Source organism: Lynx rufus, unplaced genomic scaffold, assembly GCF_022079265.1.
Source record: "Lynx rufus isolate CCGP_SWC_20201006 ecotype Redwood Valley unplaced genomic scaffold, mLynRuf1.p SCAF_3, whole genome shotgun sequence".
In the NCBI taxonomy this organism is placed as follows: Eukaryota; Metazoa; Chordata; class Mammalia; order Carnivora; family Felidae; genus Lynx; species Lynx rufus.
The window spans coordinates 3,611,799-3,628,234 of NW_025814845.1; the positions used below are offsets into that span (position 1 = coordinate 3,611,799).

The 16,436-nt window shown below is 45.6% G+C and overlaps 1 protein-coding gene and 1 non-coding gene across 2 annotated transcripts in view; one reads left to right on the top strand and one right to left on the bottom strand.

The window, feature by feature from the left end:
- Positions 1 to 16,436, bottom strand: part of SLC2A9 (solute carrier family 2 member 9) — a 257,458-nt gene that overhangs the window by 131,768 nt on the left and 109,254 nt on the right. The window lies entirely within an intron of this gene.
- Positions 14,060 to 14,166, top strand: LOC124521359 (U6 spliceosomal RNA). The gene has a single exon (XR_006964459.1). It is a non-coding gene; the product is annotated as a U6 spliceosomal RNA (small nuclear RNA).

A 16,436-nucleotide genomic window follows, 5' to 3' on the forward strand; every position in this document is an offset into this window, starting at 1 on the left:
GTTTCTTTTGCTCCATCTTGAAGTTGGCTACTGTCTTCCTCCACGATGTTAATTTACTGTTCATCCCATTCTGTGTGCATTTCATACTCAGTGTTGCATTTTTCAGCCCTAGAAGTTTGGCTCAGGTCTTTGTTTGCACCCTTCATTATTCTCTTCATCTCTGTGCCCTCCCCTTCCTTCTATTGCGCATGGAATGTATGTATAGAAGCTGTTTTAGCACCTTAATATGCCAATGTTATCGTCTCTGAAATTTCTGCTTCTGCTTATATTAGTTACTTTACCTTCTAACTATGGATTATGTGTTCTTGCTGAGTTGCATGCCCGGTAATTTTTTACTGGATGTCAGTCATTGTGAATTTTATGTAGCTTCTTGTGGGTTTTTGCTGTATCCCTTTAAGTAGTATCCAGCTTTGTTCTTGGATGTAGTCAAGGTCCCTGAAATCAGTTTGCTCATTTAGAAGTGTTTCAGCCTTGCTAGAGGGGGTCCTGAACATTCTTTATTCCAGGCTAACACGGCCCTACCATTGAGGCCAAATCCCAATGAGAACTCTACTCAAAGTCAATATATTGGGAGGTCTTTCCACTCCGGTGAGTTGGAACACTTCCAGATGTGTGTGAACCCCCGCTGTTATTTGACTTACCTCTTCCTCATCTTCCTCCTTCTGCTTCGGGTTACTTTTTCTGATGCATTTTGTTCAACAAAAGACTTGAGAAGACCTCTTTGCTGATATGCAGAGTTCATTCTGTCTCTCGGTCTTTCTCCTTCTCTCTGTAGCTCCTCCTTCTCCAGCATTTTTCTTGCCAATCATGCCGCCGGGGCAGTTGTAGGGCCTACTTTATTTGCTTCCCTTCTCTCGGGATTGCTGTCTTGCACTGAGAGCCATCCATTTTAAGGAACTGTTGTTTCATATATTTTGTCTGTTTCTTGGTGGCTTAAGGTGGGAGGGTTAATCATGGATAAAAGCAAAAGTTTGTTTGTTTCTGGAAGAAAAATGTTAGGCCACTTTTCTCTCTGTATCTGGACCCTGTTTCTTTGATCTCTGTCACATACCACTCTCCCAGTTTACTCCAGTACTCCAGCCATGTTTTCTCTTCCTCAATCTGCCACACTCATCCCTGCCTTTACTATCCTTTGGCCTTGACCTCTTCCCCATCTTTGTAAGCTTGCTCCTTCTGACCAGTCACCTACAATGCCACCTCTCAAAGAAGCCTTCTCTGACCACCCAAGCTCGACTATTCCCACAGGTATTCCCTATCTCATCGCCTTCTGAGTAGGATAAGGAGTAGCACCTGAGGACGTCCCAGGACTGCCAGTGAGTGGGTGATACTGGAGCCCACACCGATGTAACACCTACTTCTTTTTTAATGTTTCCTGTTGTGGTGATTGTTATGTTTTATTTGGTGGGGAGTAGGATGGGGAGGACAGACTTGATGTGATTCTACCTCCAACAACCAGCACCTGTAGCTCTCTTTTGGCTACTGAGTAACTCTTAGTGAAAACTTAGTTTCAAGAGCATGTGCTAAACAGGAGTTAAACAAGAATCATTGAGGAGTTAAACTACCAGGATAAGAAAGCACAGGTAGAAAGTATGTGTTTGCTTTAGAGAAATATGTCATTCATTCCTAATGGAAAGATGATAGCACTTTCCTCACCTCCAAATTTGTTCTTTTGTAATCCAGACCCTAAACCATTCAAGGCTTTCCAAGGAGAGAACAGGTAGGAACTAAAACTCTAGGTGTTGTTTGAGAGGAAAGAATAAGAGAAAGCATACGAGTGACCTGAGTCTTTAGGACTGAGAAGGAAGACAAGAGCGTGGACTTTCTGTGATGAGCTTAAAACTGTCCCTGTCTTGTTTAAAGCTCTGTGGAAGTGGCAGGACCTCAGGTGGGGGATGGCTACGTGGACACCTAAGGAGACTGGACCCCGAGGGTCACAGCTGCAAACAACAGCAAGGGTCCTTCAGCCTGGCTGACCAGAGGGAGGACATCCATCACCAGCAGAGCCACCTGCTATCACAAGGACATGCTGGACTGAGCAGGAGGCTGGCCACGCATAATTTGCTCAGCTGATTCCCTCCCAGACAGGAGGAGCCACTGAGGAACCACTGGGAGAAACAGCAGAACACGTGTCAGCCTCAGGGCCCTTGTACAACCCTGGGAAGGCAGTGAATGCCCAAGGAAGCCATTCACAGGAGACTCTTTTTGGCCCCAGTGAGGGTGAACTTGGGTTGGACTGAGTGGAACTTGGGAAGATAAAGACACGTGACTTTTCTCGCACCCCATCTCAGGTAGTGGTCTAGGCACTGGGGACAAGTGCTGATCTTGCAACTGGGAGAGGGCAGGAGGTCAAAGAAACAAGCAACTTTGGATGACTGAGCTCCCAGAACTCCTCAGCATCTCTACCCCAGCCCTGTCGCAGTGTCACACGCACAGAGGCTACTAATTACAACTACTTTCCTACCACAACTTTTACCAGAACAGCTCTGAGTTAGACCTATATCCACTGCTTCTTGCTCCCCTCCTTCCCCACCTTTATATGAAACGCTAGTGGACTGCGGACAGTCTCAATTTTCAAAAACCACGGCCACTCTTGTCTCTAGTTACAGTGAATCAGTTTCCGCATCTCTGTTGTCATGTTCTGGAACTTGGGGGAGACGTTTATTTTGTTCTTGGAATCATTTTGGAATAGGGAATTCTCTTTTTTGTTTTTAAAATATCCATTATCAGTCTCACAACACACATCTCAGGAAGAGAAAAATATAGTAAAAACTCCACATTGGTCTGATTTGGTTCTGAGGACTTAACATTTGCCAGGCTCCACACAGACCTGTGGGGGAAATGTCAAAATGTAATTCTGGGCTCAGAAAAATTTGGCTTTAAAAAAATGGTATATAGGTACTTGGGTTTTTTGAGAACTTTCATTTATCTAAAAGACATGCACTTGTTTTTAAGAAAATAAGCTAAAGATGCCAGAAACCAAATGTTGCAAATGCTTTCCATTGTTCCCAGTGAGAAGAGAAGGTATGTAAACGTTTCACTAGGAATCTTAAACAAACACACACATACATACACACACACACACACACACACACACACACACACACACACACACCAAAATCCTTGCAAAGTATATTTGTTAGAGGGGACAGGAAATTTACAATGGATTTATTTAACATTTGGGTGAATGTCTGCAGAATTGAAGTAGCTAGGAAAATAGCAGGGGTGAGCCCCTGATCAGAAGGCCGACAGGTACAGGGGGCTCTAGTTTCCAAGCTCCAGGGTAGAGCTCATGAAGTTCTCTGTGCTTGAAAAGCCAAGAATTTAATCCAAAACCAGACTGCCTGGGGTTGGGTCCTGACACTTCCCAACTGTGTGGCAATAAATTAACTTCAGTTTGCCCATCTGTAAAATTAAGTACACAGCAGAATGCCTTCTGTGGAGGGACTACTTGGTAAGTATTTGACAAAAAACAGCAACAGTGACAAAGTCAGGGTTGTTTAAGAGATTTCTGCATTCCAGAAGGGGTCAGGTCAGTGTCTGCTATGATCGATTTCTACTCAAGGGCTGTATGATCCAAATGTCCTATAACATTTGTTAATGTCTATTGCAAGATGCTTTGCAAAAGCCCACAATCGTACACATTTATGGTTTTGATGTTCTTTGAGCAAGTCTCTATGATTCATACATTACTTAAATTCTTCAATCCTAAAATTTTAAGTTTTCAGGGTGTTCAGGTTACGTATCAGTTACTCTTGTCCGGGGACTTGGCAAGATGGGGCAGAGCTTCAGCTTTGAATCACTCTGTCTCGCAGATGCCCACAAAACTATTTTTGCGCTGGCCATGGGTACAGAGGTAGAGAACAAAAACCCAGAGAGGGAAGGTGCTTTGCCCACAGTGTGACTGCTGGGCAGTGACTAGAGGCCCGACTGCGTCACTCTGCCTGTCCCAGAGCCCCACCATATCCTGTCACTTAACAGAGCTGGAGCAGACCGCGAGCCCATGTGAACCCACGTGAGCCCAGGTGTAGGCATTCGGTGCTACGCCCATCTGGCTGTGACTTCTCGCCTCATGGGTACTCCCTTTTGTAATTTTGGACGTGCTATTTAACTTCTATGATCCTCACTTTATCAGTAAAATAAGGATAATAAACCCTACATTACAGGCTGTTGTGACAATTAAATAGACTGTAAAGTGTTCAGCCTGGTGCTCAGTTCTCAGCAACACACACAGGGTTTATTATTGTTACTATTTCACACAACCCAGAGCGCTAGGCCATGATGGGGCGTTCTAGGGCATTCTAACATAGCTGTCCTATTGGAAAACTTGTTTAAAGCTACATCTGCTTAGACCTAGACTGGGTGGGGGCACAGGCCGCCCTTGGTCTCCATTGTTCTGGGCTGCATGAAGAGGGACTCTTCCTATAAACTCCTGGCCTTCTGTCCCACCCCTTCCTCATCCCACAGCAGAGTTACTGGGTTCTTGGGTGGCAGCCATTGGTCCATATCGGCTGGCAGGGTGGGGCTAACCTAGTAAGGGCTTGTTTTCACAGAGGGTGAGGCCTCTTTCTGCTCCTTCCCCTGGATGAGGATTCGGCTGCACCCCTAGGTGACTAGATGTCGACTCTGTAGACCCCCATGCTCCCTCGGGGAACAGGGCAGGCTGGCTTGCTGCTCGTGTAGCCAGGACTTGTGTTGAATCCCAATGAGAACAGGTTTGACCTCCATTTCTAAGGGTTCCAAACGTAGATGGGTAGGCATTAACCTTTTCAACCCCAGCAGACATTCTCTAAAGTTTCTAATTCAGGAGGTCTTAGGTGGGGCTCAAGCCCAGCATTTTAAAATAAGTACCATGGGGCACTCTGGTGCATACCACCTCTCCTACAAACCTGTGGAAGCAGTGAAAGCTTTGTTACCAGAGGCATTCAAGAGGAGAGTGGGTGCTATTTGAGCCTAGGTCCCCCATTCTGATATGAATACCGCAGGCTTTCCTTAACACTGTTTCCCAATCTAGCATTTTATAATTTGATCATTCTAAAATCAATTTATTTGAAGTCTCCTGGGTGCCTTTTCTGTTTTGGGTATTGAAGGATTACCAAAAAAAACAGAAAGGCATGGAAATTATCTGATAAACAAGGCAGATCACCCATTATCTTCTCTGACTCCTGAGAACGACAGTCCAGGAATACACTGGTATTTGCTGTGAGAACAAGAGAGGAAAAGTGGCAATGGTGGGCAAGCGGGGGGATAGCCAAGTGGGGGAAGGGGCAATCTGAGCCCCTGGGGGACACTGAGGGGAAGCGAGACCCCTGATGCATGGCACAAGGGACCACTGAAGGCAGGTGAGATGGGGTGAAAGAACACAGACCCTCGTCTGCTGCCCTCACCTTGCAGCCAGTCAGCTCTCTTCCCCACACAGTCTGGCTCATTCTCATAATCAGCGGGACCATGGTGACTTCAGGTGTGGACATACCAGGCACAGTAACAAAACATGAAGCTGAAAACTAGTAAACAAACCTCAAAGCCCCCAATCCCTGGCCTCTGACCTGCTCCTGCAACTCAGGCACCTCCTGTTCTGTGAAGAGAAACCAACCTCCGAAGAGAAAAGGCATCCCACGCCGCCGTCCGAACGCCTCCCGACAAAAATGCTGCTCACATTCTCATCACCCTGGGTGAAACCCCATCCCTCCCCCAGAGCTTCTGCTCAGCCCTCTGAAGTAGGAGGACCAGACATTTGAGAAGGTTCCCAACATGAAGGAGAGAGGCCAAAAGAAACCAACAAAAAGAAATCTGGAGTAAAAACGGGAAATGTAGGGGCAAAGCCCCATCAATAATAACACCTGATAAATTTGAGAACATCTCCCATAAAGAACAAAACGAGAGAGATATGGAGGAAAAGAAAGGAAAGATTAAAAACAGAATTAGAAGGTCAGTCTATGATCTGACTATAAGGATTTTGAGAAAGAGAAAATAGAAATATAGAAGGGAAAAACTGTCACAGAAGTGACATATGAAAATGTACCAGAATAAAAGAACTCTGCACAATGAAGGAAAAAGAGCCACACCAAAGGGTATAAACTTTTGTAAAATTATAAAACGAGAGATAAAACTCTAGAAGCTCCCAGAGGTAAATAATAGTTTACCTATGAAGTGAGTAAAATAAGAAAGCCATCAAATTTCTCATCAGCACTGCCAGATACTCGAGAACAATGAGCGATCCCTTCAAAATTCTGAGGAAAATTATATTCATCCAAGAGTTCTTCATCCAACCCCACTCTCTATTAGGTATACATATAGTATAATTTTCAGACATGGAAAATCTCAAAAGATTTCCCTTCCCTCATGTTTTCTTAGGAAAGTACTAGAGGAAATGACTCAGCAAAAGGAGAAAATAAACCAAGAAGAGGAAGACAGGGGACCCAAGAAACAGCAGATCCTACCTGCTAGAGAGACACAGGAAATCCAGCAGGACAAGCCTGCATCAGATCCAAACTAGAGACAGCTAGTTTAGGTTAAAATAACAGGCCAGAAGACTGAGGTACAGAAATAGAACTGACAGAACATTTCCAATATATTTTAGCATTTTGCAAATTTATTGCTGAACACTTAATATTAAAGCATTTGGAAAAAACCAACTGTAGGTACAAAGAAAATGAAGCAAGTGAGAAATAACAACAAAGGTATCACTAACTCCAGGAGAAACAAAAAGTTGCATGAAAAAGGAAAATGATCAGGGTACATAATAATAATATAAATATTAATTAGTGATTAATAAAAGATTGTGCTATAACTGTATTAGAAGAACAGAGAAAGGGGAGGGGAGAGAGAGTGGTGTAAGGATGCTTGGACCTCAAGTATTACAACAGAACATCAATGAAAATGTCTAAAATGAACGACAGAAGTAGTGTTACAACCAATGATTTATATTTAGATTATGATTATATATACATGCATATAGATTTATTATATGAAACTAGCTTAAATTATTTTAAAATATGTGGGAATTGTTAAATAACAGCTAAAGGAACTGTAAGAGACTCAGCAGGTCTCAGCTCCTCCCTATGGGTTTTTTAGTAGGACTGGATTCCTTTTTAAACAATTTCCATGTAGTGTTCTGACTAAAACAATGAAAAATTTGTTTTAAGTATTAGGTTGAGATAGAAGTAATTTTTATTTGGGATGTTTTTCTGGAGTTTTGTGCACCCCACTGAGATTCCGGGTGCTGAATCCCTGGTCTATATGCTCAGGGTCCTTTGCTGTGATTCAGCCACACAACCTAACTGTCCTGGGCCTGAGCAACATGAATGTCTTGGGAGGTGCTGAGCCACATCCCAGACCTGACAGATAGCTCTGTGTGTGTGTGTGTGTGTGTGTGTGTGTGTGTGTGTGTGTGTGTTATGTTCCACACCAAGCTCTCCTGGGCAGGGGCCCAGGCTAACAGTGTTCAAAGCGTAGAGAGGAATTATTATCGGTGAGGGCCGTTTGAGAAGCTCAGAGGTCAAGTTACACATGAGAGGAGTGTTATTGTTCCAATAGTAGGACTTGAAATCTGCCAGAAGCAACATCTGCCTCATCTAATTATGGAAGCACAGTGTCTGGGTTTGCATCTCCCCTGGGCCCTGCACCTACCAGGTCTCTCAGCCTCCATTAAACTGCACAGATTGGCACCAAAGAAACAGAATAGGCCCTTGTGCCTGGAAGACAATCCCCACCGTCACTAGCCCCTGCTAGTGCCCTTCATCAGGCTAAGCTAATAGAAGAGGCTATTTAGTCTCCCCGATGAAATGCTTTTTCAGTCAGTCAACAATATTAGTGACGTCCACTCCCCACCAGGCAATGCAGGGAGAGAAAGGTGAATCCAAAAGAGAGAGGCTCAGCCCCTCAAGAGATTACAGTCAATGTGAACTCGGAGGGAAGCAGTAAGAAAGGGCACGTCCCAGTGCTGCCCTATCAGACCGAAGGCCCGGGAAACGCTATTATGGGAATTCAACAGAGCGAGTGAAAAGCTTTTGTTGGGAGCATCAGGCCAGGCTCAAGTGGTGTTTAGCCTCTCCTTTCTATTTTCAGAAAGGCTGTTAAATCATATTTCTTTTCTGGAGTTTGTAACTGCTGGAGTTGGGCCTTTCTTAAAGGTTAAGTGATGTGGATTGAAAGAGGTAAGACAGAATAAATGGTACCAGGCAGGGAGGATGGTGGGAGAGCAGAAGGGACATCCGGGAAAGCATGGATAGTCGAAGGCTGCTAGAGATGAGATGCGTTAGGATTGGAGACGGGGCCCAAATTCGGGGGCCTTGAATGCCAGGCTGAGGAAACGGGCTTCATCGGGTGGACACAGGATCCACTGCGTCACCAGGTGGCAAGTGTTTCAGAACACAGTGATAAGCACTTCACAATGCCATCGAGCATGCACTATTGGGCCCATTTTACAGATGCAGAAACTGGGACTCAGAGAACTGCAGGAACTTGTTCAAGGTACACAGCTAGAAAGTGGCAGAGGTACGAAATCGACAACTTTCTGAATTCCAGGTCGGAGCATTTTCCACCATGCTCTGTGCCCTCCCACTGAGGGGCGTGGCGCAAGCCCACCAAAGCACTGCCAGAAGCAGCTGGTGTGGCGGGCAGGCCCGAAATGACAGGAGCGTGCGGGGGCGGGCAGAATGTGAGTGTGGCCCCAGCTGACCCGTCCCCTTTATCTCTTGTGGCCTCCCTGGCACTCTTGTTGAGGCACTGTCGGTTTTTTCACATGCCTAGCGCTCTCTCTGTCTTGTTTTTGGTTTTTTGCACCGGCTGTTTGCTTGGCCTGGGGTGGCGTTTCCCCTCCCACCGGGCTACCTAGCCATCCCCTAACCCTCAGGGCGGACACCACCTTCTCCTAAAGGCTTCCCTGGGCCTCCTCTACTGTGCTGGGGCTGCTCCCTGATCCTTTCATCCTTGGGATCCCCCCTCCATGGGCCTCACTGTCTGCTGTCCCTTCCATCTGCCCCTCCAGCAGTGTGAGCTCCTTGCAGGCAGGAACTTTGCCTGCCTTACTACCTCTGGGGGGTCAGTGCATCAGATCAACGAGTTGATCAACGAGTTGATCAGAATTACTATGGATGTAGGAGATTATAGACTTGAGTCACCTGCAGTGGTCCAGAGGAGGAAGGAGCAGGGCCTGAATTGGGGGGCATCAGTGGGAGAAAGGGAGAGAGGGGCTGAATGAGACTGAGACTTGGAGGGAGACAGGCAGGAGCAGCAGGGAGAGGGGAAAAGCCAGGTTCGGAAAGGGTTCCAGCAGAGACATCTCTGGGGAAGGGCTAAGACCTGCTTCCCAGAGATCTGTCTCATCTACTCCCCCTGCTTCCTGCCCCTCTCAGCGCCAGGGGCCTCCCCCTACCGGCCACCCTGTCTAAAGCAGCCTGCGTTGCCACCCCCTCCCTCCTCCTGGCTTTGTTCTGCTTCAGAGCATTTATTACTGCGTGATTTCCTAGATGTGTCTCTGATCTGTGTCCTTCAGGACGAGCTGGCCACGGACTGGGAGCGCCTTGATGCAACTGCTTCTGTCGAGTTGGGATCTGCCCGGAAGGCCAAGGCCGAAATGGCAACAGCAGGGGGGATTCCAGTACCCTGTGCTCAAACCCAGCTCTGCTGTCTGCTGTCTGGGTGAGCCTGAAACACATTCGTTAATCTCACCCTGTGGCTCAGTTCTCACCTGTGAGGTGGGGAGGATATCGACGGTGCCTGATTCCTAGGGTCACTGCACAGACTCCACGAGTAACACGTGGACCGAGATGAGAGCGGAGGGGCCCACGCCAAATGTCAGCTCTTGGCTCTCCGGGCCCAGGTGTGAAGGTGCAGACCTTGCTCTCGGCCTGACCTTTGCCCAACGGCCTCTGCCTTCAAGGCTTTGCCCCACGGCAACTCCAGACTGGCGGTCAGGGCCACGAGAGTCACAGGGCAGGAGCCTCTTGGCCAAGCCATCTCCAGAGCCACTCACCTTTCCCCACGCGGGCTTGGGGATTCTCTGCCTTGCAACACCCACTCCAGGCCACGCCCTCAGAGGGCAGCTCAATTATTCGCTTTCCCCTGGGCTGTCTTGAAGACGGGACAGCAAAGTTCAGGCAAGCTTCAAAGACTTTCTTTAAGATTCCAGACGGCATGGCTTCAAGAACTGTTAACGTATCTCTGTATCCCTCCAACCTTCCTTGCCTGCAGAGTGAGACGCCAGCTGAGCTGACTGAGGGGCCCGGGTGCCCCAGGCCAGGGACACGCATCACCACACGGCTGGAGCCGCTGGAGCTGTCAAACCAGAAGCTCGAGCAGACAGGAGCCTTGGGGCGACTTCAGTCCAAGCCCCTCTTCGCAGTGATGAGGAGCTCGGGGTCAGGAGAGGTCACTCGCCCAAGGTCACAGTACTCTGAGCAGTCCGTGGTCTCAGTCTTGCCCATACAGTTATTTCTCAGCAGGTGGCATGGGGGTCTGTTTGTGTTCATGGGGGTGAGGAAGCGTTAGAAAATTCATGGGTTGGGGTATTCACCATTCTAAGGTCACGGAAGGTTTGTGCATTCCTTCCACACTTAGGGAGCATCTCAGTGTCACTGACACCATGTTCAGACCCAGGATAGTTCAAAGATGAGGTCTCTGACCTCGGTGCCTGGGAATGACCAGCAGGGGAAGGACCACTGGACTCTGAAACGGGACGAAGAGAGTGTCTGAGAGGGGACTGTCTGGGGAAGACTGATGTGAGAACGACTAACCCTGAAGGTCCATGGCAAAGAGGTGATGCATGTAGACTGTCCAGCACACATCCCACACCCGCAGGACAATGACACAGAGCTAATACCGAGGGACTGACTCCTAAATGCCAGGCTGAATCATCCTGAGAAGATAAATTCTCACAACTCTGTGAGTTGTGCACATTTTATCTTCATTTTACTCACAAAGATACTGAAGCCCAGAGAGGGTGAGTAACCTGCCCCAAGACACATAGCCGGTAAGTAGAAGAGCTGAGATCCTAACCTGCGTGTTGGTCCCAGGGTCCTTGCTCTGAATCACTCTTCTAGGAGTTCGCACACTTGACCAGGCATCAGGTGCACCTGGAGGCCTGGTTAAAACACGGATCGCTGAGCTGCAACCCCAGAATTTCAGATTCAGAAGGCATTGGTCTGGGCAGGGACCACACTTCGAGAGGCAGGCTATGAATTACAGCTGAGTCGGGAAGCTAACAGGACTCGAACTGCCCCATCTGAAAAGCCTGAATTATCTAAAAGAGAAGATTCGCGTCTCTGAATGTCATTTGAAGGAGCACGGACATCAGCCTGTGAGAGGCTCTGAAGTGAGCGTGCAGAGGTGACAGTCTCCAATTTTCTCGTTTCCTGTTTCCCTTCAAAGGAAACCCATCCAGGAGCTGCTCCCAGCCCCGCTGAGTGTGTTCTCTGGCTACAGAAAGCATCTGGGTCACACCCAAAATGAGATTCTTCATTTCAAAGAGGAGAGGTGTGATTTCGAAGTCACTGAAGCATAAAAATGTTGGGCTGTTTGGGGCTTGAAATCACTTTAACACAGACGAACGAGTTTCTCCTTACCGTCTTACAAAAATCAAGCTCTCTCTCCTTCCAGGGCTTGAAGCCGAGAGGGCTGTAGATCAAAAGCTCTCAGAAAGTAAGTGCTTTCAGGCGCCCGGGGGTTGGGAAGAGGACTGCGCCCCGTCTGGCTTCCTATCCGGGACTCTAAGCTCTGGGGACACCCCCCTTCCCTCTCCGTCAACAAGTCAGGACTTTGGTTCTACTGCACAGAGGTCACGGGCTTCCACGCCAGGAAGCTTAGGCCCCACTGCTTCCTTGCTGCAGTCGCTGGGTGATTACTAAACCTCTCTGAGCCCGAGTTTATAATCTGTAAAACAGAAAGTAGTAATACGTATTTCCAAGTGCCGCTCCGTGATTTAAATGAGATGTTGGCTGACATCAACTTAGCACCAGCTGCACGCACGGTTCCAAGGGCCTGGCATGTATGTCCTTCTCCCAATCTTACAAAGGCCCCGTGAAACAGGTGCCATTGTAACCTCATTGAAGAGGTGAGGAAACAGGCTAAGAGAGGTGTAGTAACCTACTCAAAATCCCTCAGCGCTTGGGTGGCGGTGCTGGGACCACAACACGTACGCCCACTGCACCGCCCTGCCCACCCCGCACCGCACGGCTCCACACGGCACTGCCCTCCCTACACCGCCCTGCACCACCCCACACGGCAGCTGGAGCTGTTCCGTGACCTTCTCTCTGGAGCTCATTCTATTACAGAATCACATTTTTCACCCCTTTCTTAATCTCATGGGGAATTTTTCTGCCATGAGATCCTTTCTTTGTATTTTGTAGATCAGCGATAATTACTGTGATGAAATCATGATCATTTCATAATGCCAGGTGTGCATGGTATAACGGTGTAAGAATGAGCTATGTACTTATGCAAACGTGCAGCATTTATCCAGGTTGATCACAAACCGACCTCAGAATAACCGCAATTTGTTCGCCAAAAGAGACATAATGGGTTGCTTTCTCTTTATGCAACAAAACACAACTGCAATGAGTGACAATAACAAAGTCACATCTACCTGAGGTAGAATTCATAACACTGTTCTAAGTAATTGTTCTGAATATGAAATTAAAATGACAACTTATTTAGAAAACAATCACATTGAGAAAGTGGCATATTACAATCTCAGGAATGTTGGCAAATCTCTGTTCAAAGGAAAAAATGTATGAATAATAATAAAAAAGCAGAAATTTATAAAACTGGAAAGCAGTAAAATCAATAACAGAGTTTAGTCTTTCAAATAACAAAATTAGAGGCAACGAGTTGGAAGTTTTGTTTTAAAAAAGACAGCAAAGTCCAATAAATCAAATTAGATCAAGTGAGAAGATATATAGACATAGAGCAGATTAAAACTTAGAGTTGTATACATATCTGCAGACATATTTAAAAGTGTCAATGAGATATATAACTTTATTGAAAAGGCAGAAATTAACAAAATTGACCCAAGAAAAAATAGATTAGATTGTTAAAGAAGAAACTGATAAAGCTTCTTCAAAGAATTTCTTCCCGACAAGACTAGGTCGAGACTGTTTTACTAGTAAGTTCTTTTGATACCAACTAATGTTACAGAATCTGCTCTAGAAAGAGTGAAAGGTGAAAAGAGATAAAAAAAAATATATGGGTTCAACATTAAAAGCTCCAGAAAGATTTCATCTATTGACGTAAGTATACAAACACTAAACAAGATATGAGTGAATCAAATTTAACAACATGTAAAAATATTCCACAACAACCAAGGAAGACGTATCCCAGGAATGTATGTAGGGATGGTTTAAAATAAGCCATTCTAATGTTATAACACATCTGATAATTGACTGTCTGGTAACACAAAAGCATCGATAGCTTAACAGAAATCAGGAGATATCTTGCGCATTGCTGATCATCTACAAAAACCAAGATGGGACAGATAATTCCTAACGAGGATAAATAATATCCATTTCAAATTAATAAAAATGAATATACCCAGTAGTGAAACACAACAGGTGTTCCCAATAAATCAGGAAAAACAAAAATGCCTCCTCCAGTCAACACCGTTAACATATCCTGGCCAACGCAAGAAGACATGGAGGTCAGTAAAGACATAAGAAGCGTCACTGTTAGAAAAGAAGGGGCCAAACTGGCATTCGCTGCAGATGCTCTCAATAAACGTCCATCTGAATTGTCTAGGTAAGCAAACGAAGAAACAGAAACTATGAGCAAGCAGCAGAGACTTCCAGATTACCACACACAATCAGGAGCTTTCCCATACTTTAACAACTAGTGGGAAACCTCCGGTAGCAGCAACCTGCTACAAAATACCTAAGCAATTAATAAAAAAATTACCGTTTCTAGTTCTTAGGAATGCAACAGCAACAAAAACAACTGAGTGGTAGAAAGAAAACCTAAATGCAGAGGGAGGCACGCTTCTCAGCGGAAGTAATAAATCAGGGAAAACAGTCTCGACCGAGTCCAAATTCACGAATCGGTTTAACACAATTCCAATCAAAAGTTCGATTCCGTGCTCGCTTCGGCAGCACATATACTAAAATTGGAACGATACAGAGAAGATTAGCATGGCCCCTGCGCAAGGATGACACGCAAATTCGTGAAGCGTTCCATATTTTTAAGACCTCTCTGACCTCAGCCGTAGCAATCTCTTACTCGACACATCCCCAAAGGCAAGGGAATTAAAAGCAAAAGTGAATTACTGGGACCTTATGAAGATAAAAAGCTTCTGCACAGCAAAGGAAACAACCAACAAAACTAAAAGGCAACCAACGGAATGGGAAAAGATATTTGCAAATGACATATCGGACAAAGGGCTAGTATCTAAAATCTATAAAGAGCTCACCAAACTCCACACCCGAAAAACAAATAACCCAGTGAAGAAATGGGCAGAAAACATGAATAGACACTTCTCTAAAGAAGACATCCAGATGGCCAACAGGCACATGAAAAGATGTTCAGCGTCGCTCCTTATCAGGGAAATACAAATCAAAACCACACTCAGGTATCACCTCACGCCAGTCAGAGTGGCCAAAATGAACAAATCAGGAGACTATAGATGCTGGAGAGGATGTGGAGAAACGGGAACCCTCTTGCACTGTTGGTGGGAATGCAAATTGGTGCAGCCGCTCTGGAAAGCAGTGTGGAGGTTCCTCAGAAAATTAAAAATAGACCTACCCTATGACCCAGCAATAGCACTGCTAGGAATTTACCCAAGAGATACAGGAGTACTGATGCATAGGGGCACTTGTACCCCAATGTTCATAGCAGCACTCTCAACAATAGCCAAATTATGGAAAGAGCCTAAATGTCCATCAACTGATGAATGGATAAAGAAATTGTGGTTTATATACACAATGGAATACTACGTGGCAATGAGAAAAAATGAAATATGGCCTTTTGTAGCAACGTGGATGGAACTGGAGAGTGTGATGCTAAGTGAAATAAGCCATACAGAGAAAGACAGATACCATATGGTTTCACTCTTATGTGGATCCTGAGAAACTTAACAGGAACCCATGGGGGAGGGGAAGGAAAAAAAAAAAAAAAAAGGACGTTAGAGTGGGAGAGAGCCAAAGCATAAGAGACTGTTAAAAACTGAGAACAAACTGAGGGTTGATGGGGGGTGGGAGGGAGGGGCGGGTGGGTGATGGGTATTGAGGAGGGCACCTTTTGGGATGAGCACTGGGTGTTGTATGGAAACCAATTTGTCAATAAACTTCATATAAAAAAAAAAAAGTTCGATTCCAGTGACATTTTTGTTTGTGCTGGGAAAGGAGGAAAGGTTCAGAGTTCCCACGGAGGAACACACGAGTGAATGTTTCTGACACAGTTTTGAAAACGAAGACTGGTGACGGCAGTATGAAACACACTCAAGTGACAATAATGAAAAAAGCAGGGGTGGGCCCTCACCACAGAAATTCAAGAGGAACAAAGCGGACAGTCCAGAAGCAGAAACTCAGGTGTATCACAAATGGAACGTGTGGGTAAGGCAACCCCAAAAATCAATAGGGGAAAGGTGGTCTGAATTAGTGAGTAGTTGAGGAAGAGTGGGAAGAGAGATGGGGAAATGCTACATTTAAATGCTTTATGCCATGTTCTGGAATAACTCAAAAGATTTTAAGAATTAAATGTAAAAACCGTTCCCATAAAACAACCCACAAATAAATACAGATGAATACTCATTGTATTTCTGAGAGGGGAAGAAATTTCTAAGCTAAAAACAAGTGGAAGAGGGGCGCCTGGGTGTCTCAGTTGGTTAAGCATCCGACTCTTGATTTTGGCTCAGGTCATGATCTCACGGTTCATGAGATCGAGCCCTGCACCAGGCTCCACAGTGTGGAAACTGCTTGGGATTCTCTCTCTCTCCCTTTCTCTCTGCCCCTCCCCTGCGTGTGTGTGCTCGCTCTCTCTCTGTCTCTCTCTCTCTCTCTCAAAATAAATAAACAAACTTAAAGAAAAAGTAGAAGAAATCTCAGAGGAGAAGAAAGCCTTTGATACATAAAAATATTTTATAATCCACACATTGAAAATAAAAAGGAAATTAAATATAAAAAGGAAATGTCATAAAGGATATTGTTAATATTCCTAATAGCAAAAGGGATTGTAAAAGTTACTAGCAGAATCCTTAACATCCCAGTAGCCGCGTAAGGAAGATGCGTGACTATATAGACCATTTACAGAAGAAACATTTGAAAACCAGCTTATTGTGGTAGGCTCAGCAAGGACCTCCTAAAAGGTATCCACAGTCTAATCCCAGAAACTGGAAGTAAGTTATGTGGCAAAAAAATAATTTTGTAGTTAAGGATCTCCAGATGGGAAGATTATCCTGGAACACTTGGGTGGGCCCTAAGTGCAATCCTTATAAGAGGGAGACACAGGGAAATTTG